Source organism: Meriones unguiculatus, chromosome 16, assembly GCF_030254825.1.
Source record: "Meriones unguiculatus strain TT.TT164.6M chromosome 16, Bangor_MerUng_6.1, whole genome shotgun sequence".
In the NCBI taxonomy this organism is placed as follows: domain Eukaryota; kingdom Metazoa; phylum Chordata; class Mammalia; order Rodentia; family Muridae; genus Meriones; species Meriones unguiculatus.
In genome coordinates, this window is record NC_083363.1 from 29,525,465 (window position 1) to 29,550,457 (window position 24,993).

The 24,993-nt window shown below is 49.3% G+C and overlaps 1 protein-coding gene across 3 annotated transcripts in view; it reads right to left on the reverse strand.

Moving 5' to 3' along the window:
- Positions 1-24,993, reverse strand: part of Bicral (BICRA like chromatin remodeling complex associated protein) — a 92,040-nt gene that overhangs the window by 60,201 nt on the left and 6,846 nt on the right. For all 3 annotated transcript variants that reach the window (XM_060369562.1, XM_021640167.2, XM_060369563.1), the window contains exons 2-3: positions 13,543-13,638; positions 6,724-6,987 (exon numbers count right to left, since the gene is read on the reverse strand). The gene's annotated coding sequence lies outside the window, so the exon portion shown is untranslated. The remainder of the gene's footprint in view (positions 1-6,723; positions 6,988-13,542; positions 13,639-24,993) is intronic.

The following is a 24,993-nucleotide window of genomic DNA, read 5'->3' on the forward strand; positions in this document are numbered from 1 at the left end:
CTGTCCTAAAATTCTTAGACTCAAGTGGTCCTCCTACTTCAGCCGCCTAAGCAGCTCGGACCCTGGGTCTTCTCAGCCCGGACCACAGAAAGCGCCATCAAGCCTGGCTTAGGTCAATTTTACTTTGTAAGACTCCCAAATTCTCAGCTGTGTTGGTTGTACATTAGACAGTTTAATACAAATGGCAAAAGGTAATAATGCTGGGACCCTCAGCAATAAACCTGAGGCAAGCCATTTGTTTTTCCACAGTGCACAAAACTGGGATAGAACCTGAGTTCTTGTGAAACTTTAGCAACATATTTGCTTTTGAAACCATTCGGCCTTGTGTGACTTAGAACCCAGTGTGGACCACACTGGCCTCCAACTCAAGAGATCCCCCTGCTTCTACCTCCTGGTGAGTTAAGATTAAAGGTGTGTGCGTGTGCCATCATACCCACGAACTTTATTAATAAATATCCATCAGGGTGTGAGGCAGGGATAAACTTCTAACAGACCTCTTGCTCTCCCCATTTTCTTCTTTGTGAAGTGTTTACATTCTAGCCAGGAACAAAGGTGAACCCCTGATGACTCAAGGAAGCTGGATTGGTGGACCCGAGATTAGCCACTCTGAGGCAGCACCTGCCCTGACATCTGAGTTTTGGTTCTGCTAATGCAGTGTTTAATGTGTTTGCAGCCAGTGAGCCAAAAAAGCCACAAGAACAGGAAGAGTTCAATTTACAGCTTTATTAAGAAAATGATAGTTAAACAAGTCACAACTCTTAAAGAATTTGGTTAGGACTAAGGGGCTGTAGGGAGATTCAGGACTCTTCCTGAATGGAAGCAAGCACTCTCGGGAAGGCGGAGGAACAGTGAGGTGCCAGCTGCTCCCCTCAGCCCCAGGCCCCGCTGCTCCCAGCTTCCCTAAGAACCTGGGCGGGCACTACAAATGTTGAGCCAGGGCAGCAGGGCCTCACCCTGCCCTCCAGCTCACAGCCCAGACACCACAGACAGTATCCCATTCTATGGCTTTCCTTTAAGGCAACGTTTCTGCCCCTCCCAGCTAGTCTCCACGCCACCCAACTCATCTGGAGAGGGCTTGTCATTCGACATGCTGCTGCTTACTGCTTACTTTTACTCACTATTTCCATCCACCCAGGGCACTTTCCACAAGTGTCCTTTCTCCTTATGTTCAGGCCTTTTACCTCCATCTCTAACAACCAACCCTGGACCTCTTTAGCCAGTGCTGCGGGAATCTATTTTGAATCCATCTCATCCCTCCCCCCCCAATTTCCCACTACTGTTATCCTGTAGCCACTTCTGGGGACAGGAACCTGAAGAAAAAGCAACAACAGCTGACCCAAACAGGAAGCACAAAGCTAAGGAGTTTTATGCTTTCCCCTGGCATCCTTCAGATAATTTTTCCCCTCAACACCCCTCCCTTCTCCCAAGGGACTGTGCAAACATCAGAAGGTCAAATGTGGGGCGGGGTGGCTAGCACTGGCCGGGAAGAGCTCTTGACCCTCAGACTCATGACTGCAGGCTTCAGCCATGCAGTCAACAGGCCGGCACCGCTTAGGGCTTAGGTCCCGCTTGCCCTGCAGAGACAACCAACAGATTCTTCCTCTGAACTGCTGGCCTTGCTTTCACTTTCACAAAAGTCCACCAGAACACAACAGCCCTCCCTCCTTCCTCTCTGTTACACTCCCCTTAATCTGTGCTCACATTTCCTGCCTTCACCCTGCTCTCCTCCCACCTCCACAAGCCTTGTTCTTAGGTCTGAAATTGTCACTTTCTCAGGAATTCTGCCCGTTTATCAGACTTGCTGTTTTATTACTCTCTCCATTTTTGGCAGATACCCTCAGTTTATGTGAAAATAAACTTCTGAGCGGCAAGATGGCTCAAGAGGTAAGTCACTGCCCAGGCCTTGGGTTTTATCCCCAGAACCACGCGGGACCCTTCACACACAGCATGGCACAAGTGTTCTCATCACACACACAAAATGGCAATGTTGTCCTGCCACCATGTGCACTCCACAGTCTTTTTTTAGCCCATCTTTCCCAAGCACTGCTGAACTTTCACCCACACCTGTCAGGGTGGTCAGCCACGGTGTCCAAGGCTGACCGACCTTTTTCTCTCCACCGCATCATTCGCGCAGAATAAACTGTTGTCATTTCCCTCTCCATCACCTGAACGTTAGCCATCAGAGGTGTCACAGCTCGTGCTCAGGAACCTCTGTGATTACAAATGGCCTCTGCTCCCAGGGTACACCTACCGTCTATAAGCTTGTCACTTCTAACTGCCCAACTTCAGTGGCCGCCAGCTTCCACATGGATACCCTTCTCCAAATGGTAAGCCTCCAAGACTTGGCCCCAAATGTGAAGGCAGTAAGATTCCTTCCTCTCTTGCGGGGCCAGCCTATTGTGAAAACCTTTCTAATCCTACCTCGTACAGAAGAGCCAAGTGATGTCTATAAAACACAAGAGCCTTTTTGCCCCTGTAGTCCAAGGACTCAGGAAGCTGAAGCAGGAGGATCTCATGAATGCGGAAGCTTGAGCTCATCCAAGCAATTATAGCAATACTGTGAGGCCTTGTTTCAAAACATCAAAGACAAAAATCAAGAACAAAAGAAAGGAGTGGAGTGTTTCACGGCATGCATGAAGCCCTGAGTTCAAATTCCCACCCCCACCCCCGTATATCCTTGCTCAAACTCTGCAGTGGCTTCTCACTGCCACTGGGACAAAAATCTAAAATTTCCCTAATAGGCCTACTCAAAGCAGCCCCAGCAGCTCTGAAACATTCTCCTTTCTAGCCAGTCTGCGTTCTACATAGGCTTGGACCATCAGCGCAGCTTCTGAGATGGCTAACACAAGCTCATTCAAGTCTCAGCTCACATCTTCTCTAAGAATCTCTTACTGGTCAAAACGGTCATTGCCAGTTCCGCCCATAATCACCAGCTTCCTTGCTTTCTCCCACTGGCTGTAAAGTTCATGAGTCCAGACATCTTGTTTTGAATTCCACTAAACACTACTTTTAAATTAACTATTCTTTCCCTATAAGCTAGTTTGGAGAAATCATTGTTTTAAAGCTTTACTGGATCTTTGCCGAGTCCAGAATCACTTTGGAACAAATCTTTTTATATATTTTTGGCTTTTTTTTTTTCGCATGTGTGCATTTAAGTCTTTTATTTTTTAAGATGTAGCGCTGTCTTGCCTACTTGGCCTGGCTGGACTTAAAGTGGGCTAACTCTGGGTTTCTCTCCCAGGTCTGTTTCCTTAATCTTTCTTCTTGAGTCACCTTGAATTCTAGGAACAAACAGGACTGCCTGATACACATCTCCGTGGCATGGGCCTCCAACTTGCCCCAAGAGACAGTGAACCTGCAGGGCTGCCCCACCCCAGTGACTACGGTGCTGAGGTGGCTGTTGGTCTCTTCAGAACCTGACAGACCTGACCTCCTCCATTCCACCCCTCCTCTTGCTTTCCTGACCCAGTTCTTCCTATCTGACCTTAAATCCACCTGGGATGGCGCTCAGTGAGAAATGTCAAGCACCTGGAAGAGGGGTTTGTGGTCATGAGCCCCTTCATGGTTCCTATTCCCAACATGGCCACAATGAATAAGCTTTTCATCATTACTGGCCTTTTTTACTGGTGTGCTGGGACCAATGTGGAGGGGTACTACAGCTAGGGTTTTCACCCTAAGAACTTCAGAAATGGGGCCATGGAGCTGAGGGAAAAGGTAATGGACCGCAAGCCAACTGACCCAAGCGAAATCTTCAGAACCCACATGGTGGAAAGCAAATGTAATTTTAAAACCTCCCAGAGGGGTTGGAGAGAGATGGCTCAGTGGTAAAGAGCACTATCTGCTCTTCCAAAGAACCCTGGTTCAAGTCCCAGCACTCACATGGTAGCTCACAACTGTAACGCCAATTCCAAGGGATCTGACACCTTCACACTAATGCACATAAAATAAAAATTTAAAAAATTAAAATTCTCCAGAAACAGATTCACAAGCAAGCTCTACACTAAGATTTTAAAGTCCCGGGACAGCTAAACTTCCTACAAGAAAATGTTTCATAAATGGCAGGAAGAAAGGGAAAAATAAAGCAATGTGAGCAGTCACCCAATCCAAAACAATCTGGACTTTCTGATGCTGCACCACCCACACCCTTAAAACCCAGCAATAGTGTCACTACAGAACTGTATCTGTGCTAGGCTGTCCAATCTCCTTCAGACTTCTCCCTGACAAGCGAGCCAGAATTTCAGTTCTGGAGGTGAAGCAGCATGTCAAAACCGAACACAGCTGGTCTTGGCAAATAATGGCGATGACAAACGTGTATTCTGAAACATCCCTCAGTTAATTCTGATGCTCGGCTTCAGAAATCACTGAGCTTTTGTGGGGCTTTTGGGGGGAATACAAATTTGGCTGCTTAAAATGGCTCCACCCTGAACAACTAGACTGATAAAACACTGTTTCAGGATACTAAAGCGAAGCATTTAAAGCAGCAGACAGCTCCTGGGACAGAGGTGTTCGCTGTGTGGCACATTTCCTGCAGGGCTCCTAACATCCACTACCCAACCTAAAGTATTCGGACACAAGAACACCAATGCCACTATGTTACCTTCACCCTATAGAAAATTAACTATTTCCATCTTTGGAGGCCACCTGAGCTTTGCAGACTTTTCCCCACTCTGTAACATTTTAAGACCTCTCCACACCTGTGGTATTCATAAAACGAAACTTGTTTTTTACAAAGTGAAAACTGCATTTTGAATTTGAGTTGTAAGAAATTCTTGTCGTTTTTTAAGTACTTTGAAAGGCCCAAAGCAGAAATCACTTGCAACCGTCAAGTTCCCACATTCTGACGACCAGATCCAGGTCTCTTCCGGACTGTTTTACAATACGACCAACTAAACACAAACGGACAGAACGGAGAGAACAGGAGGCCCGCGGCAGTGGAGGGCGGTCCGACCCTGTCCTTGGCTTTGCAAACTGGGACTCGAACCTCCATCAGGAGGACGGTGTAAGGAGCTCCCCTCCCCCACAGGGTCCTGCCGTCGGCCGGGCCTGAAGACTCAGGCCATCCGGCCCGAGATGGAGGGAGGAAACACGGGGGGCTGCGGGGCGACAGGGAGGGAACCCACCCACGGAGGAACCCGGGCGATGCCACTCCTGTCGGCCGCCGCCCCTGCGCGCCCCGACCCAGCGAGCCAGCCTCCCGGGTGTGGGGTCTCCGCGGCCTCGGCACCGTGCGCGGGAGGCGGCGGCCCCGGCGTGGCTCCCCGGCGGCGCGGCGCGGCGCCCAGCCCGGCCGGGCCTTCCACGGCGGGCGCCGCCCGCGCCGGGAGGGAAGATGGCGGCCACCGAGCAACTGCGCCACCAGCCCTGGCGGCAGGCCAGGCCCAGCGCCATCTTAGCGGCCTCCGGCCCGCCGCCCCCACCCCGAGAAGCCGCTCTCGGGGCGACCCGGCCAGGGGGGGCCTCGCGAAGCCGCCCCGGCCAAAAACAAAAGGGGGGGGGGGAGAAATAAACGACCGGGACGGAAACGAAATAAAAAAACTGTAACCACCACCCTCCGCCACGGCCCTCCGCTCGCCTCCCGGGCCGGGCCGGGCCTGCGCGCCGCCGAGCCCGGGGTGCCGCGGGGAGGCTCGCCCGGCCCGGGCCCCGCGTCCGCCGCAGCGCCGGCGACGGGAGGCCGGGGATGAGGCCCGGGCGGGCCCCGCGCCGGCGGCTGCCGCCCGGGCGGGAAGGCGGCGGGGCCCGGCCTTCCGCCATCCCCAGCCCAGCGCTCCCGCCGCCGGGAGAGGAGCGGAGGGCCGAGGGGTGTGTGTGAAGGAGCGAGGGGAGGAGATTGGGAAAGCCGATTTCTCTCGCCCGGCCGCCGTCACGCCAGGCCCTCCCTCGCCCCCTGCTCGCGGCCCCGCCGAGCCCGCTCCCTCCTCCGCGGCTCCCGGGCGGCTCCGAGGGGCGGAATACACACACACACACACACACACACACACACGCACTCTCTCTCTCTCTCTCGCTCGCACACACTCGGCGCACACACAACTAATTTGAAAGTGGCTCAATCAATGAGTCATTAGAAGGCTCCCCTCCCCTCCCGGCGCCAACCGCCACGCCGCCGCCTCCCTCCTTCTTTATCCCACAACGCCCCCCCTTCCCGGGCTCTCCCACTCCCCGCTCCAGAAATTTGCATCCGCAGATGGGGGGGGGGGGAGAGGAAGAAAAAGGAAGAGGGAGAAAAAAAAAAGGCAGGCGCCAGGCCCCCCACGCGGCCGCGGCGCCCCCTGGCCCGCCGCCGCCCCCGGCCCACCCGCGCCCCCGCCCGAGACACTGAACTTGGTCTTCCCAGGGCCCCGGCGGCGCTTGGAGAGGCATCCACACCACATTCCCCTTTCCTCCGTGTCCATTAAACATCCACCCACCACCACCATCACCCACCCACAAACCCACCCCCCCCCCAAAAAAAAAAAAAAAAAAACACAGCCTTAGCCAATAGCTCTCTGGGCTGAAACCTAATATCCTGGTTTTGGCAAGTCGGTGTTTAATTTGCTCCTCTTTCTTTTCTGTCTGGCTGGAGATCTGTCTCCGGCTCTCCTCCCTCCCTCCCCCCCGTCTCCTTCTTCCCTCGCTTCTCCCCTCCCCGAAGGAAAAAAGAGGCAGAGGAAGGAGGTTGTGTTTTTTTTCTCTCTCCTTGAAATTTTTATCACAAAATTATAATACACTCAAAGGGAAACTCACCGTCATGAAAAAGCAGTGCCTTGTCAACGGGGTTTCTGCGCCATCGCACCAGGGGCGGCGGCGGCGGCGGCGGCGGGCGCGGGGCGCGGGGCGCGGGCGCGGGAGCTCCAGGCCGAGCGGCGCCGGCCACACGCGCTCCGCTCTCTCTCTCGCTCACCCCCGCGCCGGGCGGCGGGCGCCCGCTCCCCGCGCCCGCCCGGCCTTCATGCTCTGCGCCCGGGCGAACGGCTCGCCCGCCCGTCTGCCTCAAACTTCGGTTCTCGCCTAGTTTAAAAAAAAAGAGAGAGAGAGAGAAAGGAAAAGAAGCAGAAAGATTAGGATTTCGTTAATTAGAAATTTAAAAAAAAAAATTAAAACCCGAGCCCCTCGCCTGTTGATTTCCTTCTTTTGGATTTATATTTTTTTTTGGGGGGGTGTTAACTTTGAAATGTATTGGGGTCTATTCAAAAGACAGGTTTATTTGTGTAGCCTCCCTCCTCCCCCCTTCTACAAGACGTGAGCAGATTTTCTTTAGTGGCCCTGAACACACAACACACACACACCAGTTTTAGCTTCACTTGGAGGGGAGGTTAAAGAAACAAATTGGTTTAGAACTCCAAATAGAACCAGCCACAGTTGAAAAAAAAAAAAAAAAAAAGGACCTAAGGCATCGCTTTTAATTTGGCAGATAACTGGGTTCGCCCTAAGTTTCTCAAATACTACTAAACTTTACAATATCTCTGTCCACGCCGAGATGCTGTGAAATGAAATCTTATCTGTGAAACTTGTACCTTAAGATTAAAAAGGAAAACAAAACTAATGACTAAGGGGGGAGGTGAGCATTCCTCCGCCCTCTCTATTTATACTGCTACCTTTTACCTCCATGTTTGTGGAATTCACATTAAGTAACTCCCATTCTTAAAAAGAAAGCTACAAAACCATTTAGCACCCCTTGGCCCAACCATAATTACCAACTTTTAAATTTCAAATTGTTGAGATTTCTTAAACCACCTGATACCCAAAACACATGACTTCATTATGAGAGTTCTTTGTAACCCAACTACTAATGCCCACAAAATGTAGCAGGAAGCTTTACTGTCTCGTGTTTTAAATAAATATCAGAAACAGGCGAGATGTGAATTACACAAGAATGCAAGTCAGGCTTGAACATACATATTTAAGCCTAATTTTTTTTTTCCTGAGGTCATTTGAACGTAGTTGGTAAGGTCTCATTGATAAACATTTAGAGACCTCAAAATGAAATTATGCCCAGGTTTAAATTCTTCAAAATAGTGGGCTCTCTATTCTTCAGTAAGAAACAAAAGGAAACCTTGATGACAGAGTTGTAGGAGTTGACCAATGAATGGTAATGCAAAAGCAGGGTCCACTGACTGTGGGACACCTGGGTTCAACCCCAAGGAACGCACCAGCACACACACACAAATACTCTTTGTACCGTGCTTACTCATACAAGCTTGTCATTAAGCTACAGTTCACAAAACAAATATGTCATGGTGCCATACTATGCTGCTACATTCAACAACCTCGCGTTTCAGTGATTGCCACTCCAACATTCTACAAAACGTTAAGCTCCCTGCTTAGGCCTGACTGAAAACTACATTCAGTGACTTAGTATCACATAGTATCTATCATCTATCACTGAGGGGTTTCGTTTTTTTTTTGTTTTGTTTTCTTTCTTGGAGGCCTTTTATTTGTTTGTCTGTTTTAAATTCAGCCAAGGCCTTCCTGAACCAGTAGGCCTTGCTTATAAATTAGCATGTTTCTCTATACTTGATGGTTGGACCAACTGGTTTTCTAATTGGCTTGAAAAACGTTTAAACTTGTTTTAAAGTGCCTTGGGATTGGTGGGCATTTAGTTAGACTACCCACTGGAAGAGCGGCATCACCATAGCGTCCGTGGATTATACATCACCGTGAGGGCAGAGCAAGCCTTACAGCTGTGCTCCGGGGCGCCAATGAAACATTAATGGAGTTCAGGCAGCTAGCCCTCCTCACTGGACAAAATCCCAAGGAAACCAGAAATCTCACTTTAAATCTGCCCTGCCACTGCCCTGATTTGATCATTACACACTATGTGTGTATTATATAGAAACATATTGTACCTCATAAATACGCACTGATTATGTAGCTTTCGACAACAAAATTAATTTCTCAAAAGCTGACCTAGGGCATTGCAGTGTTTTTAGTATAAGAACAGTGCTGTGTGCTGAGTGGCTGCTCAGAGCGCAAGACACCATGCTGTTAATCATATACCATCTGTCTGTTCCAAGAACTTGCCCTGGAACCCAGGGAATAATGAACCTAAGGCTTAATGACCTTGATTTTGCAAACAGGCTCTGAAAGCTTTGGATGGTTTGTCTGAACTCACTAGTCCGCTTAGGGGCTGACGGGAGAGGCCCTGGCTGGTGGTTTCCAGAACTTACCCCTCTGTCAGGCCTGACAAGTGTCTTGGGAACCTGTAGTCTTGCCATGTCAGTGTCGTGTCACAGTCCAGTGGAGAGGCAGAGGGCACTGGGGCAACCCTTTAATTAGTCAGGGCCTACCCAGAGACCGCCAGTTGTCAACTCTAATTTTAAATCTGGGGGAGGGGTCTGAAAAATACTGGAACAGCAGTGGGATAAATCCCAGCCTCCAGATAGACTTATATTTGTAAGCATGCTCTTCTACTGCGAAACAAAGGCAGCACTTTAGCCGGTCCCCCTAGGAAAGCAGTTTAGGTAAGGGCCGAGCTTCTGCATGTAACATTCAAAATTCTGGTGCAAGGACTTTGGAATCTAAATTAAAATCAGGGAAAATTTTTTAAAAGGTTTAGTTATTTTTATGTGCATTGATGTGTTGCCTACATGCATGTCTGTGTGAAGGTGCCAGATTACAGATTACAGACAGTTGTGAGCTGTCGTGTGGAGCTGGGAATTGAACCCTGGTCCCCTGGAAGCGCAGCCAGTGGGCTTAACCTCTGAGCTGTCTCTCACAGCTCCAAATTAGGAAGCTTTTTAAGACAACCCCCCCTTCTTTTTTCAAAGAGGACCATTTCTTTTTTTTTAAATATTTTGTTACATATATATATATATATATATATATATATATATATATATGGGTGTTTTGTCTGCATGTATGTCTTTATACCACATGCATGCCTTGAGCTCAAGCAAGCCCCTGGGTCCTCTAAAACTGGAGTTACAGATGGCTGAGAGCCTCCATGAAGATGCTAGGAATCAAACGTGGCTCCTCTGTAAGAACAGACTGTGCTTTTACCCCTGAGCCATCTCCCCAGCCCAGGACCATGCTTTTGGTTTAGTTTTGGTTTATTGTTTTGTTTTGTCTTTTGAGACAGGGTTTTTCAATGTAGACTTGGCTGTCCTAGACTCATTTTGTAGACCAGCCTGGCCTTGAACTCACAGAGATCTCCCTGCCTCTGCCTCTTGAGCACTGAGACTAAAGGCATGCGCCACCACCTAGCTCAATTCTTCAATCTTCTAAAAGTGTTTATACTTATCTATAAGGAACAACAAGGAGATTAATGCCTATGCCAATATTTTCTTAAACCACATCCTCTGAAAGTCCCTAGACCATTCTTAAGATGGCTTTCCTGGCTGGGCAGTGGTGGCACATGCCTGTAGTCCCAGCACTTGGAAGGCAGAGGCAGGTGGGTCTTTGAGTTTGAGGCCAACCTGGTCTACAGAGCAAGTTCCTGGACAGCCAGGGCTACACAGAGAAATCATGTCTGGAAAAACAAAACAAAAGATGGCTTTCTTGTATGTAAATGGCCTTGGTTGTACCATCAATAACAATCATATACAAGTGTTCCCTTCTTTGTAAGTGACCTAGAAACAAGGAAAACCAGACACAGAAGAAAAAGAAAAGATTAGTAATTTTAAAAATGTTCTACGATGTACTTGAAACTTCAGATAAATACGCCCAAAGTTTACATAACAGTTAAGAGTTAAGAAAATACATGTGTGGTGGAGCACGCCAGTGATCCCAGCACTCTGAGAGGCAGAGGCAGGGGGATCACTGTGAGTTTGAGGCAAGCCTGGTCTACAAATCAAGCCCAGAACAGCCAAGGCTACACAGAGAAACCCTATCTTGAAAAACCAAATCAAAACAAAACAAAACAAAAAGCCAAAAACAGTTAAGAGTGGAAGTGGGGTTGAGAATATAGCTCAGCCTAGTATACGCTTCATCACTAGGGGAGTAAAGAAAATGAACCCTTGCCTCGTTGGCCTTTCTTCAAAGAGATGCAAGCCAGAGAGACGGCTCAGCTGGCAGCTGTGCCATCCATCAAGCCTCAGGACCTAAATTAGATTTCTGAGGCCCTCCTGGTGGAAGGCAAAAACCAAAAATTACTCTGACCTGCATACATGTGCCATGGCATGCTAACGCACACATCCACGCACAAAGAAATAAAACAATTTAAAAACACACAGAAGTTACACTGTGTGTGTGTGTGTGCCAGCCAGATGTGCCCACTGTGAGGGTGCAGGAGTACCATGGGATAAGGTAGCAAGTGTGAGAGAAACATCCAAATCCTCCGGCTGGCTCAGTGGACAGAGGCTCTTGCCACCAGGCCTGATGAGTTTCCACAGTGGAGGGAGAGAACTGACTCCCACAAGTTGCCCTCTGGCCTTCACAAGCGTGCCGTGGCATACATAGGCGTACACACAAAACAATAAAGGAATGCGGTTAAAGTAAGATTTTGATTGTAATTTTGTAATTGTAAAATTGTAATTTTGATTGTATCAGTAAGGTTTATGTCCTTATTTGTACCTTTGCTGCTTGATATTCTAGAGCTCTGTAATCAGCCCGAGTGGGTTCGAATCCCACCTGCTGCACTCACAAGGTGGCGGCACTGGGCGAGTCACCTCTCCCCGTGGAACCTCAACTCCCTCCTCTATAAAATGAGGCTAATTATAGTGCTTACCTCCAAAAGCTATTTTAAGGCGTCAGGAACTAGTGCATGGAGGGTGTTTTAGCAGGGCACGAGGAAGCAGAGAAGGCTTCGGACTCTTCCTGTATGAGCAGCCAGTGGCAGGCTCCTATTTCGAGACCAAGGTGTGATCTCAGTGTAGCTTATTTGTCTGAGACACGGTCTCATTACGTACCCCTTGCTGGCCTGGAACCCTCTATGAAAACCACGGCTGGCCTCTAAACTCACAAGATCTGCCTGTATCTGCCTCCTGAGTGCTGGGCTTAAATACATGGGCCACCATGCAGGCCACTAGTATATTTTATACATGTGATCTCTGAGGGTGGGGCAGGTGGGATTGAAAACAGGATCCCTCTAGGTAGCCCTGGTTGGCCAAGACCTTGCTATAAAGACCAGGCTGCCCTGGAACTCACAGAGATCTGCCTGCCTCTGCCTCCAGAGTGCTGGGATTAAAAACCAGCGCCATTTAGTCCACCCACATGTGTTTGTGTGTGAGCGCAGGCACACTCAAGCCATTAGGTCTGGCAGCATGCCTTTTACCCACTGACCTGGCTCGATGATCCTTTGGGAGGCAAGCAATACATGTGTCTGTGGTTGGTGTGCAAGCTAAAATATCTTCGTGATAGTGATAAAACCCTTGCTCAGTGCCTGGTAGACATTAGACATTCAATAATGGTTGCCATTATTTTTGTGACTGCCATTCTTTTTCTAAAGATTTATTTACTTATTATGTATATAGAGTTCTGGAGAAGGAACCAGATCTCATTACAGATGGTTGTGAGCCACCATGTGGGTACTGGGAATTGAACTCAGGACCTCTGGAAGAGCAGTCAGTGCATTAACCTCTGAGCCATCTCTCCAGCCCATGGCTGCTATTGTTAAAAATAATGGGGATCTGAAGAGATGGCTCAGCAGTTAAAAGAGTTTGCTTTCTTAGAGAGGATCCAAGTTTGATTTCGAGAAGCCAAGTTGGGTTGCTTACAACTAACTGTAACTCCTGCCCTATGAGAGCTGATGTCCTTTCTGGCTTCCACAGGCGCACACACTTAAGCACAAATACACAAACACACATAAATAAAATTAAAATAACTTAAAAAAAAAGGGGGAGAGAGGCTGGGCATGTTGGTAGATGGCTTTAGTCCTACCACTCAGGAGGCAGAGGCAAGCAGATCTCTTAGAATTCAAGGCCAGCCTGGCCTACACAGAGCGTTTCAAGCCACCCAGAGGACTACATAGAAACATGGACCCAAGTATGGAGATACACCTGTTATTCCGGAGGCTGAGGCAGGAGGCTTACAGGTTGGTGGCTAGCCAGAGTAATACATCGAGACCTTATTTCAATATATAAATAGGCCAAATAATTAAATAAATGAAAAGATAAAAAATATACAGTGAAAGGCTTGTGGTGTGGCTACAGGACAGGGCACCCACTCAGCAGCAGGCTGGGGGTCCAGGGTCCAATTCCTCCCCCTGAAAAAGACTGAAATTGCCTTCAAAGTGATAAATAAGCAAGGCACTGGAACACTGCCAGCGTTTTCACTATCTTGCCTACGTTGTTACTTCATTTGGTGAATGACTATAACGCTTCCAAACACCTGTCTAGATGCTAAGGCTATTTAAGTCATGACACAGTTTTCAAGCTGGTCATTTTCCTTGACAGACTTTTTTAAAAATCTGAACTCCTACAAGCTTCTAGGACACAGACAAGGAGTTAACACAACACAGCGGAAATGTTTGTTTTTAAAGGCACTCCACCGGCCTCCAGTCTCACACACACAGCCCGTTTCCCTACAGAGAACACGAGGGGGAGGACAGGCGCTGGGCTGCTGAGGTATCACTCCCTGCTGGAAGACAGCGAGGGGGCTAGGCTGGGACACCTCCCAGTGCCCTACCTCTCTCTTAGGCACTTCCACTCCAGGCACCCAAGAGGATGGGGGATGGCACAGGAGAGTAGCAGTCAGTCACGTGATCATTCAGGAAGCAGAATGCTGTTTTGAAAGAGAAAAAAAAAAAAAAGTCAGTTTCAGCCAGGCTTGGTGTGTACACAAGCGAAATCCCCGCACTGGAGTCCCCGCACTGGAGTCAGAAAGCCAGATAGTAAGGTCAGCTACACCGTGAGTTCGAGGACAGCCTGGGCTACATAGGACTTTGTTGTGAACTAAAAATACCCTCAACCCCCCTAAGGTAGGGTGTCCATGCCAAGGGGCTTGCTCAACCATTGCACCCTTTTGAAAAGGAAACTAACAAGAGCTGACGAAGCTGGGTGTGGGGGCACACGCCTGTGATCCTAGAGGCAGAAGCAGGAAGGCTGCTGCCGCTCTGAGACCAGCCAGGCCCCCATCGCAAGACCCCATCTCAAAAACTACAACAAGGGGCTGGAGAGACCGCTCAGGGGTTAAGATCACTGGCTGCAGTTCCAAAGGACCTGGGCTCCTTTCCCAGAACCCACATGGCAGCTCGCCACTGTGCTGAACTCTAGTCCCAGAGGATCAAACACCCTCTTCTGGCCTCCACAGGAACCGCTCACACCTGGTAGACAGACACACACGCAGGCAAACGCTCATACATAGAAAACGGGGAAGGAAATTAAAACAGTCCTGTGACAGCCAGGACGGCATGCTGGCACACACCTTATGCCCTGCTGCTCTAACGGAGTCTAGGGCAGGAGGATCTCTGAGAGTTCTGGGCCAGCCTGGCCTGCAGAGGAAGTTCCAGGCCAGCCAGGGCTACGCAGTGACACCCTGTCTCAAAACAAAACCAATACGAAAATATAAACAACAACACAGAACTAAGCCATCTGCATGAGTCATTCTAATGTTCACTTATTAATACAGAAACAAACCAGGCAGTGGTGGCGCACACCTTTAGCCCCAGTACCCGGGAGGTCTCTGTGAGTTCCAGGCCGGCTTGCTGAGGAGGGCTGGAAAGGTGGCTGAGCTGAGTACTTGCTGCACACACACGGGGGGCTGAGTTCAATCCCCAGAAGCCATGTTAAAACACAGGTGTCGGTGGCGTGAGCTGAAGCCCTAGCACGAGGGAGCAGAACCAGGCCGAGGAGTTCCAAGCTAGTAAGAGACCCTCTCTCCAAAGCAAGTTTGGCAACGTCTGACAAATGACACCCAAGTTGTCTTCCGGTCTCCACGGGCACGTGCACACACTCATACATGCCCACGAAATACAGAGAGGGCACCAAGGAGAAGGGACAGTGCGTGACTCGTGTCCGTGAGCATTACGGGCATCAAAGAGCCACATGGTAAAAAGCCACCGGTTACCGGAGCACAGAACAGTTCAGCAGACATCACTGGAGGACACTGTGACAAAGGTACAAACACCCTCACACTGCACAGTGTTTGCACGTCACTCAGGATGAATCATACCAGTCAAGTACCAGTCGGGCATATGTGTCAGTGCCTTGAGAGCTAGCATGCGTCATATCTCACACAATAAAGGGTGTTCAGAAACTGACTGCCGGAGCAAAGGGCATGGGTGTTCGGGAGGAGCAGCTCACAGGTCCTGGCATGAAAGCCTGCTGAGTTCACCTCACCCACCGCAGGCAGGATGCACCGTGAGTCACATGGCCACTTCCTCTGCATTTGTTCTTTCCCTCCCCTCTCCACATCTGCCGCTCAAACCTTTCCCCTCAGTCACGTCCTGGACATTGTGTTTTCTTTTCATTCTTTCCTTCAAAGCCCAGAACCCACCCACCAGCCGTCAAAGCCAGGCCCTCTGCTCCGCAGAAGTTCAAGCTCCATCTCTTGCTTGGCCTCCCATGGGCCTCCTAGCTAAGCCTCAAAGCTGAATGTGCCCCAGCTCCGTCCCGGCTCCATCAGCGCCTTACTAAGTGTGGAGCTGCTAAAAACTCGGACTCCCCTGCTAGGGAGCAGCTCAGTGCAGGCACAAGCTGGGCCTGGCCTCAACCCTTATACTCTAGAATGAAGTACAATCCATATTCCTTAGGCAAGGAGGTTAGGCTCCTGCCCATAACCTTATCTTTAACTACATAGAAAATCTTAGGTCAGCCTGGGCTGCATGGCTTGAAACAAACACAGCCTGGAGGACAGAAATGTGGCTCGGTGCTTAAGAGCACTGCTGTTCTGGAGGACCTGAGTTCAGTTCCCAGCACCCACACCAGGTGACTCACAACAATCTGCAACTCCAGCTCAGGGGATTAGACACCCGTAGCCTCCTTTGTCACCTGCATTCATGAGCACAGACCCATGTACAGACACACATGCAAATAATAAAAATATAATAAAATAAAATTTTAAAAAGGGGCCGTAGGTGTAGCTCACTCTGGAGCATTCTCACCTAACGCTAGTGTGCTCACTAGCATTCCTACAACATGGCTGATAGTTGGCACTCCCTAGACCGGGCATCCAAACCTAGCATTTAAAAGGTGGAGCCAAGAAGATCAGGCATTCAAGATCATCTTCAGCAATGGGCGAGGTGGCGCTGTAATTCCAGCACTCAGGAAGGCAGAGAGGCAGGAGGATCGCTGTGAGTTCGAGGCCAGCCCAGTCTACAAAGCAAGTCCAGGACAGCCAAGGCTACACAGAGAGACCCTGTCTTGAAAAAAAAAAAATCATCTTTAGCAACACAGTGAGTTTCAGGCTAGCCTGGGCTACATGAGACTGTGTCAAAATAGTAATAGGAAAATAAAAATTAAAATCTAAACAACAAAGAACAAACAACAATAAAAACAGAGTGCCATGCTGAAATCCACAACCGGAGGACATGCCTGGGAAGTGCCAGGGTTTGGCTCATGCACTTCCTTATTTTACTTGAGTACTAGAGACGAGCCCACAGCCTCGTGAATGTTACGCATATGCTCGACTACTGAGCTTCATCTCCAGTCCGGGTCTCAGCGTCTCCTCCAGCTTCCCCGACACTCCTCTCAGCATCAGTATTATTACTGACCATCACATCTTATTTATTGTGTGTACTGTGGGGGGCATGTGCGTGGAGGCCAGAGGACAACTTTTGGGAACCAGTCCTCTCCTTCAACCACTTGAGAGCCAGGGTTCAAGCTCAGGCCATCAGGCTTGGGAGCAAGTGCCTCCCTCCTTACTAACATGCCTCTCCCCTGCCCCACAGTCCCACTGCAGAGACGCCCTCTCCCTGTGTCCTTCTTATTCTGGGGCGATCTATCATTATCAAAGTCACCTCCCAAAATGCCACCTTCTTGGTCTTCTTTCCCAACACCAGTGGCTTTTAAACATCTCTGACTACTGAGACTCGATCCCAAGACCTATATTTCACATCACAACACAACAAATGTAACAACTGAAGGATTTTGCCAAAAAAAAAAAAAAATTCCAGGCTTATCTAAACAATATCTAGACCAGGTATGGTGACACACGCCTGGGATTACGGCATTCTGGAGGAGGAAGGAGAATGACCCGGCCTTCAAAGTCACCCATGGCCATAGAGTGGGTTTCAGGAAGGAACCAGACAGTGCCTCCTCCTGGCTGTCTCATTTTTATGGAGCCTGTTAGGTGCCTGTGAACGAGCTCACAATCCACTGATGGAGGTGACTCTCATCTGGAAAACGCTGCTGGCAATGAGCAACTAAGGGTCAGGTAATAATGCCAGTGCTTGGGCGCAGAGGAAAGGGTTCAAGGCCAGTCTCAGATATGGCCGGGGCTACATGAGACCCCATCTCAAACAAACAAACAAACAAAAAACACAATGACGAGATCAACAAATGACTTTCCTGCCTGCATCTGTAGGCACAGCCTTTCTACAGCCCACTCACGCCTGTCTCCACAGCTCCCCAGAACCTGCCCCAAAGCACGTGTGCACAGCCTCTGGCCCTCACCATGCTGACAACTGCAGAAGTGAGACTACTGCAAGAAGGGATGGCTTGATTGTTTCTGCTTGTCTGAAGCGTGTATGTGTGTTTCCCTGGTTACAGTTCACCGCATATTGACAACTCCCCAGTTGTTTGGGAATTAATTTAGTTTCAACCCTGAAGTTGAATGCAGTTTTTTTGGACCGGAGTTACACACAGTTGTGAGCTGCCACGTAGTACTGGGAGTTGAACCCGGGTCCTCTGCAGGAGCAGCTAATGCTCTTCACCACTGAATTATCTCTCCAGCCCCTTTATAGTCATTTTTGTGAATAATAATTTAAAAAGAAGAAATTTATTTCAGCACAGTTTCACCAAGATGTAAAGTCTTCTCTCCCTTAAAAGTAAAAACCACACACAAAACCAACCAGAAAGCACCTTCTCAGGTTGCCAGCCTGCCAAGATATCACAAATGTGGGCAAACAAATCTTTCGCTCAGATTCTTAGAAGCAATACTCAAAAACCTCAAAACCTCCTTCCTGCCACTTCAGAAAGGAAACCCTTCTGGGTGGTACAGCCAAGGCCTCTCTGCTGTGGTGAGGAGAGATCCACTGTCACTACGCTGCCCCTATCACCACAAACAAACGAGGAAAACAGGAAGAGAAAGGAAGAAACGAGAGCAGTCCAAATCCCAGCAGCGGAGCTTGCAGGCAGTTCTGGGTACCTGGGACGGACGGATGGACAGACAGGTGCAGCCTTCGGAAGTGGGTGGGTGGGGAGTTCTGTGGTAAGCAGCTCCCCAGACAGGAAAGCTGTCTGCTAACACCCCCCCCCAGCCCTACACACCACTCAGCTTCAGCATCGTCATTTATGTCATGCTCATCTGCTCAATATACATGTTCTGAGAGTAAAAACAACAGAAAAACAATACACATGATGCTCTGGGGAGGAAGGCATTCCATGCAGGCAGGGAGAGGGAGAAAGTTTAAAGCTAGGTTTTTCCTCCTCCCCCTCCTTTTATTATTATTATTTTTTAAAACGGGTTTCTCTACGTAGCACTGGCTATGCGCTATGCTGCAACTTGCTCTGTAGACCAGGCTAAAATATTACTTATTTTATTTTATGTGTATGACTGTTTTGACAACATGTATGTTCATGCCTGGTCCCCTGAGAGGTCAGAAGAGGGAGTTGGATTCCTTGGAACTGGAATTATGGATGGTTCTGAGCCACTGCACGGGTCCTCAGAACCAAACTCAGGCCTTCTGCAAGAGCAGCGAGCGCTCTTAACCAATAAGCAGTCTCTCCAGCCCTAGCGCTGGGTCTTCAAAGATGAGTAAAGACAGTAGGAAAGGGAGGAGGGCCTCAGCTCCAGGCACCTGTGATGGGAGAGGCCTGACTGCCACACGAGGGCCCTGAACAAGCAGAGACCACACCAAGCATTGGTAGTGGGAGGATCAGGGGTAGTGGCAGGCTCAGACTCCCCGAGCTACAAATGCTAAATTACACTCCCCACGAGTCAGCAACGATGTGAAAACTTGAGAAAGTCAAGAGACTTCCACAGGTGTTTAGCTGGGGGCTGGGGGAATGGAAAGTGCTCGCCTTGCAAGTATGGGGAGTATACACGTAAAAACAACCAGGCCCTGGCATGAGCCTGTAAACCCAGTTCTGCGCAGGTAGAAGACAGCTAGGCAGCCACGCTAGCCAAACCAACGAGCTCCAGGCTCAGCGGGAAACCTTGTCTCAGAAATACAGTGTGGGGGCGGGGCACGAGAGATGGCTCCTTTAGAGCCTGTTGCTCTTGGCTGGGTGTGGTTGTGCATGCTTGTAACCCCAGCACTTAGAACCAAGAGGTAGGTGGAGTTTTGAGAGGTCAAGGTCACTCACTAATCTGTACAGTGAGTTCCAGGCTAGCCAGAGCACCATAGTCAGACAGACAGACAGACAGACAGATGATTGTCTAGTGCACTGGCAGAAGACCTGGTTTCTGTTCATGCACACTGGACGGTTCACAACTATCTGTATCCAAAACATCTGAAGCTTCCGGTCTCCTTGGGTACCTGCACATACGTGCAAACAGGCGCAAGGTCCTCCTACCACATATTTTGAAACAGAAAAATAAAGTGGCTTGGTGGTGGCGGCATACACCTTTGACCCCAGCAGAGGCAGAGGCAGGTGGATCCCTGAGTTCAAGGCCAGCATGGTCTAGAGAATGAGTTCCAGGAGAGCCAGGGCTACACAGAGAAACCCCGTCTGGGGTGGCAGACGTTGGAGAGCAACTGAAGAAGACACTAGATGTCAACACAAGAGCACACAAAGACTAGAGGTCAAGGCCACCACTTCAGAGCAGAGGTAAGTGCCTGCAGGGAGAAGCAGATTCTCCGTGAGTGTGGCGAGGGAGGGGAAGGGACTGCCCAGTGACACGCTAGGCTCTTGAGGCCTGCCTGCCTTTCCAGCTGTGGGGATGATAAATGTACCATCTACTCACCCGTCTGACCTGCTCTGAGTTCCCTTCTCTTTTTACTTTTACTTTTATTCCACGAGTGTTTGACCTGCATGCAGGTATGTGTCCCGTGTGTATGCTTGGTACTAGAGGAAGCCAGGAGTGTGCCAGATCCTCTGCAACGGGAGTTACAGTCACTTTTGAGCCAATAGGTGGGTGCTGGGAATTGAACCCAGTTTTCTGCAGGGGCAGCCCGTGCCTTAATTGCTGAGCTATCCCTAATCCTCTGCCCTTAATTGCTGAGCTATCCCTCATCCTCTCCCCTTCTTTTTAAAAATACTTTTGGGTCTGGAGAGACAGCTCGGTAGCTAAAAGCACTGGCTGTTCTTCCAGACGACCAGGGTTCAGTTCCCAGCACCCACATGGTAGATCACAACTGTCTGTAACTCCTGTTTTGTATCTGACACCGTCTGTCACAGACATTCCTGCAGGCAGAACACCAGTGCACATAAAATAAAAGTAAGTTGATTAATTAAACACCCTTCTTACTTTTAGATGACGCTAGGGTATCACTGTATAGCCCACACTCATCTTAACTTGTGGCAATCCTCCTGCCTCCATCTCCCAAGTGCTGGGATTACAGGCTGGCACTATCACACACAGCAAACTCCAGTTTTTATAAGCAAGCGAAGCGTGCCAGACAGCTTCTCTCCAGGGCAGGTCAAAGCCAAGGAGCTCCTGCTGTGGTTAGCCAAGTGTCTCTGCAGGGGGTAGCGGCTCACGGGAGACCAGTTTCATTTGTGGGACTGTTCAGAAACGCCTGTGGGCGGAGTAAAAAGCCCTTCCGCACAGCGGCGCTCCTTCTGCCTTACTTCCTTGCTCACTGAGCAAATCCTTCCGTTATGCAGTTCTTAAAGCTGTTTCAGCCAGTGGACACAGAGGCTGGGTAAGTATGTACCTATTATAAATTCACAGATTGGCCTGGCATGGTGGTGCATGCTTTAATCCAAGTGCTGGGGAGAAAGAGGCAGTCAGATCTCTGTGAGTTCAAAGCCAGCCCCATCTATAAAATGATTTTTTCATTACAGTCAGAGCTGTTATACAGAGAAACCTGCCCCAAAAAACCTAAATAAGTAAGTAAATAAATAAATACATCACAGATTGGCCTTGGAGTACAAACCATTCTTGTGTGACCTCCATTTCATTTCCTCTGCCCTCTGATTGGCCCCATTGTTTATACAGGGAACCATGACAACAGCCTTTCTTAAGGACCGCCCTCCCTGCGGCAAGCCTCTCTCTTCACCTTCCCATCCTGAACAACCCAGATGCTAGGAGCTCCCTGCTGGAGACTCTAGCATCCCCAGATGCCTGCAGGAACCAGCACCTGCCCAGCTCTCTTCCTGTCCCGCCTCCTTGGTGACAGTCATTTCCTCTGGCACCTCCCCTGCCTGCCCTTTCCCCTCACTCCTCTTTCCTTTGTACTTACAAACGACTTCCTTTTCCTTGATAACACACGCTAGAATGACTCATAATTAGTCATGCCTATCCCTGGACGGTGAGCCTCTGGGGATGAGGGCCAGGTTTTGTCTATTTTTATCCCCCCTCGGCTCCCCCAGGCCAGTGTGGCATCAGCATGCTCAGCGACCATTTATTGATCTCTGTGGTGTCAAGGCACCTGGCTGCTGCTGGAGTTAACAGATGCTCAGCAAAGGCCAGGGACCTGTCCCGTCAGCGGGGCATCCTCAAAGTGTTCTCTAAATTTAGGATGTTCGGGTGAGATGCCCTCCACAGCCTGAGTGTGTGGAAATGAGGCAGCAGTTAGGCTCACGGTGGCGGCCCACAAGAAGCAATGAATGAATCTCTCAGCATTACTGCTTTACCTCCAACCCCCCCAAAAAAATTTTTTTTGAGGCGTAGGAGGCTAGGTAGGGGGAGAGATGCTTGCCACCAGGCCTAGACAGCTGAGTCTGATCCCTGGGACCCACAAGGCGGGAGAAAATAAGAGACCTCCACAGTGGTCCTCAGGCTTCCAGATGATCGCTGTGACATGTATATCCACACACACACAGAAAAAAATAACTGTTTCTAATTGAGTCATATCTTATATCCCAATCAACATGGTTCTCCTATTTTCCTCCTGGCTAAAAAACAAAACAAACAACCAGAGCCTTGCTTTATAATATAGCTCAGGTTGCTCTCTAACTCTTCCTCTTCCCGCTTCAGCCTCCAAAACACGGACATTACAAGTGTGAACCCCCACCTGGCTAAACTGTGGTAGGTGTGATTAACTGTGATAACTTCCTCCTCGGGCACCACACACCTTGGGCGGTTTTATTTTGTAACTATATATGTGTGTTTGTGTGTGTGTGCGTGCTCACGTGCTCAGACTGTAAGTGTTCTAACGTGTGGAGGTCAGAGGACAACCTCAAGGGTGTGTCTGGGGGCCTTCTGCCTACAGGGCAGGGATTCGGCAGGCAAGCCAGGCTGGCTGGCCAGCGAGGCCTAGGAATCCACTGCCTTCCCAGTGCTGGGATTTTAAGTGTGGGCTACCATGTCCAGCCTTTTTTAAATATTGATTCTAGAAATCCGAACTCTTGCTTGCAAAGCAAACCCTCTACCGACAAGCCCCTCACCCCCAAAAGGAATCTGTGATGGCCTCTGTTATCAACTTGACAACATCTGGAATTAACTAAAACCCAAATGATTGGGCATACCTGAGAGGGAGGGTTTTTTTTTTCTTTTAAAAAAAGTTTATAAAAAATGTTTATTTATCTATTTTATGTATATGAGCACTCTGACTGTACACACACCTGCAGGCCAGAAGACAGCATCAGACCCCAGTATACACTGTGTGGTTGCTAGGAATTGAACTCAGGACCTCTGGAAGAACACCTCTGGAAGAACAGACAGTGCTCTTAACCGCTGAGCCATCTCTCCAGCCCAGAATTTCTTTCTTAATTAAATCATTTGAAGTGGGAAAACCCACTTCTAATTCAGATCTTTTGAGGTAGAAAGGGCTACCTTTAATCCACCTTCTGCCAGCAGCCTGTATAAGGACGTGGAAGATGGAAGCTCTCTTTGCCTGCTCGCTCTCCCCAGCAAGTCCATTCCTTCACTGGCATTAGAGCGCACTTCTTCAGGATTCCAGCATATGCGGAAGACCAGCTAAGACACTCAGCCTCATAAACTGAACAACTACTGGATTCTTGAACCTTCCATTCATAGGCAGCCATTGCTGTGTCAGCTGGACCACAGCCTGTAAGTCATTCTAATAAATCCTGTTCTCTCTCTGTCTACACAGAAAGATTCAGGCTGTAAGTCTGTTACTCCAGAGAACCCCGGCTAGCACAGAAGCATGGCGCTGTAAGTAAAAACAAGCAGCCTTCCTTTACAACATCAGGTTTCGCCTCCTTTTCACTGAAATGTTTATTTACGGTGTGTGCATGTCTATGCCTTCGTGTGCCGTGGAGGTCAGAGGACAACTTTTGGGGATGGGTTCTAGTTCTCACCTCTCATGATGCGGCTCTAGGAACTGAACTCACGACAGCAAGCTCCCTCACCCACTGAGCCATATCACCAGCCCTGTTTCTGCCTCTTGTTACTCAGAAGATTCATACACACTTCCCCCTATAACTTGCATAGGCTATGCAATAAATGCTGCTTCAGATCAGTGCTAACTCCCACATGTTCTAAAGAAGCAGCAAAGAATATGATTTGGTAGGGTTCACCTTAATCCTAGTGCTTGGGAGCCAAAGTCAGGAGGATTACAAGCTGAAGGCCAACCTGAGCTGTACAGTGAGAACCTGTCTCAAAAACAACAAAAACGGGGTGGATAGCTCAGCCAGTAAAGTGCTTACTATACAAGCTGGAGGATCTGGGTTCGATTCCCAGCACCCCCACAGACAGCCAAGTAATGATACATGCTTAAAATCTCAGCACTGATAGCTGGTCAGAGGATCCCTAGGCTCACTGGCCAGCCTGACTATCAGGCCTTGAGCCCCAGCAAGACTCTGCTTCTGAGCACTCTGTAGGGGCCTGCAAAAGCTAGTCAAGCAAGCAGGACCAACCCCCAGGCTCCCTGTGAAAAGCCCAGTGTGGAGGCAAACATCTATCACCCCAGCATTCCTACAGAGAGGTGGGAGGCAGAGGCAGGAGAGTTACCTGGAGGCTCAGCTCCTGGGCCAACTAGCCCACAGAACAAGATTATGCCTCAACAAAGTGGAAGGCAGAACTGACTCCCCTCTGCACCCTACCCCCCACAGCAAATGCTGGAGGGAAGGAAGGATGAAAGGAAGGGAGGTAGATGCTGGAGAGATGGCTCTTGCAGAGGGCCCAAGTTCAGTTCTTATCACCTGTGTCAACCTCCTGTACCCACAGCTTCTCCAGGGCATCTGATGCCTTCTTCTAGCGCAAACACACAACATAATTAAAACATGAAGCCTTAGGGGGAAAAATAAGTAAAAACAAGGTGGACAATTCCTGAGGAATGATGACCGAAGCTGACCTCTGGTCTGCACATACATGCACTTAGGAAAAAAGAACATGGCTGCCTTCTAGAGTTGCCCACAGAAAGCCCAGGAGAGCCATGCAGTGGCTTTGGGCTCCCAGGGAATCAGACTTTTGTCAAGAGTCACCTATTTTCCTTGGCTTCGTCTTCCCTCAAAACGTTTGCCCTGCCTGGGTGGTGGTGGCGGCACACACATCTTTGGTCCCAGCGCTCAGGAGGCCGAGGGATCTCTGAGTTCAAAGCCAGCCTGGACTACAGAATGAGTTCTAAGACAGCCAAGGCCACACAGGGAAACCTCATCTTGATTCTTCTCCTCCATCCTCCATCCCCCCAAAAAACCCTTTCACTCTTGCTTCAAATTTTGTTTCACAGTTATTCTTCAGACACAAGTGAAGTATTTATCACTAGAGGGAGTTAAGTTCATGACTGAGAAGAAAAACCAGGAACAGGATGCACGGATCCTATTCCTACCCCCGTGTGTCACTGCCTCTCCCAAACCTGCCGCTCTCCCTTGCAGGACATTCTATGGCGCTGTCTTCGCACAGCCCTGACTGGCACACAGGGTGCCCTAACCTCTCAGGACTTCTGCCCACTACCACACCCACGGT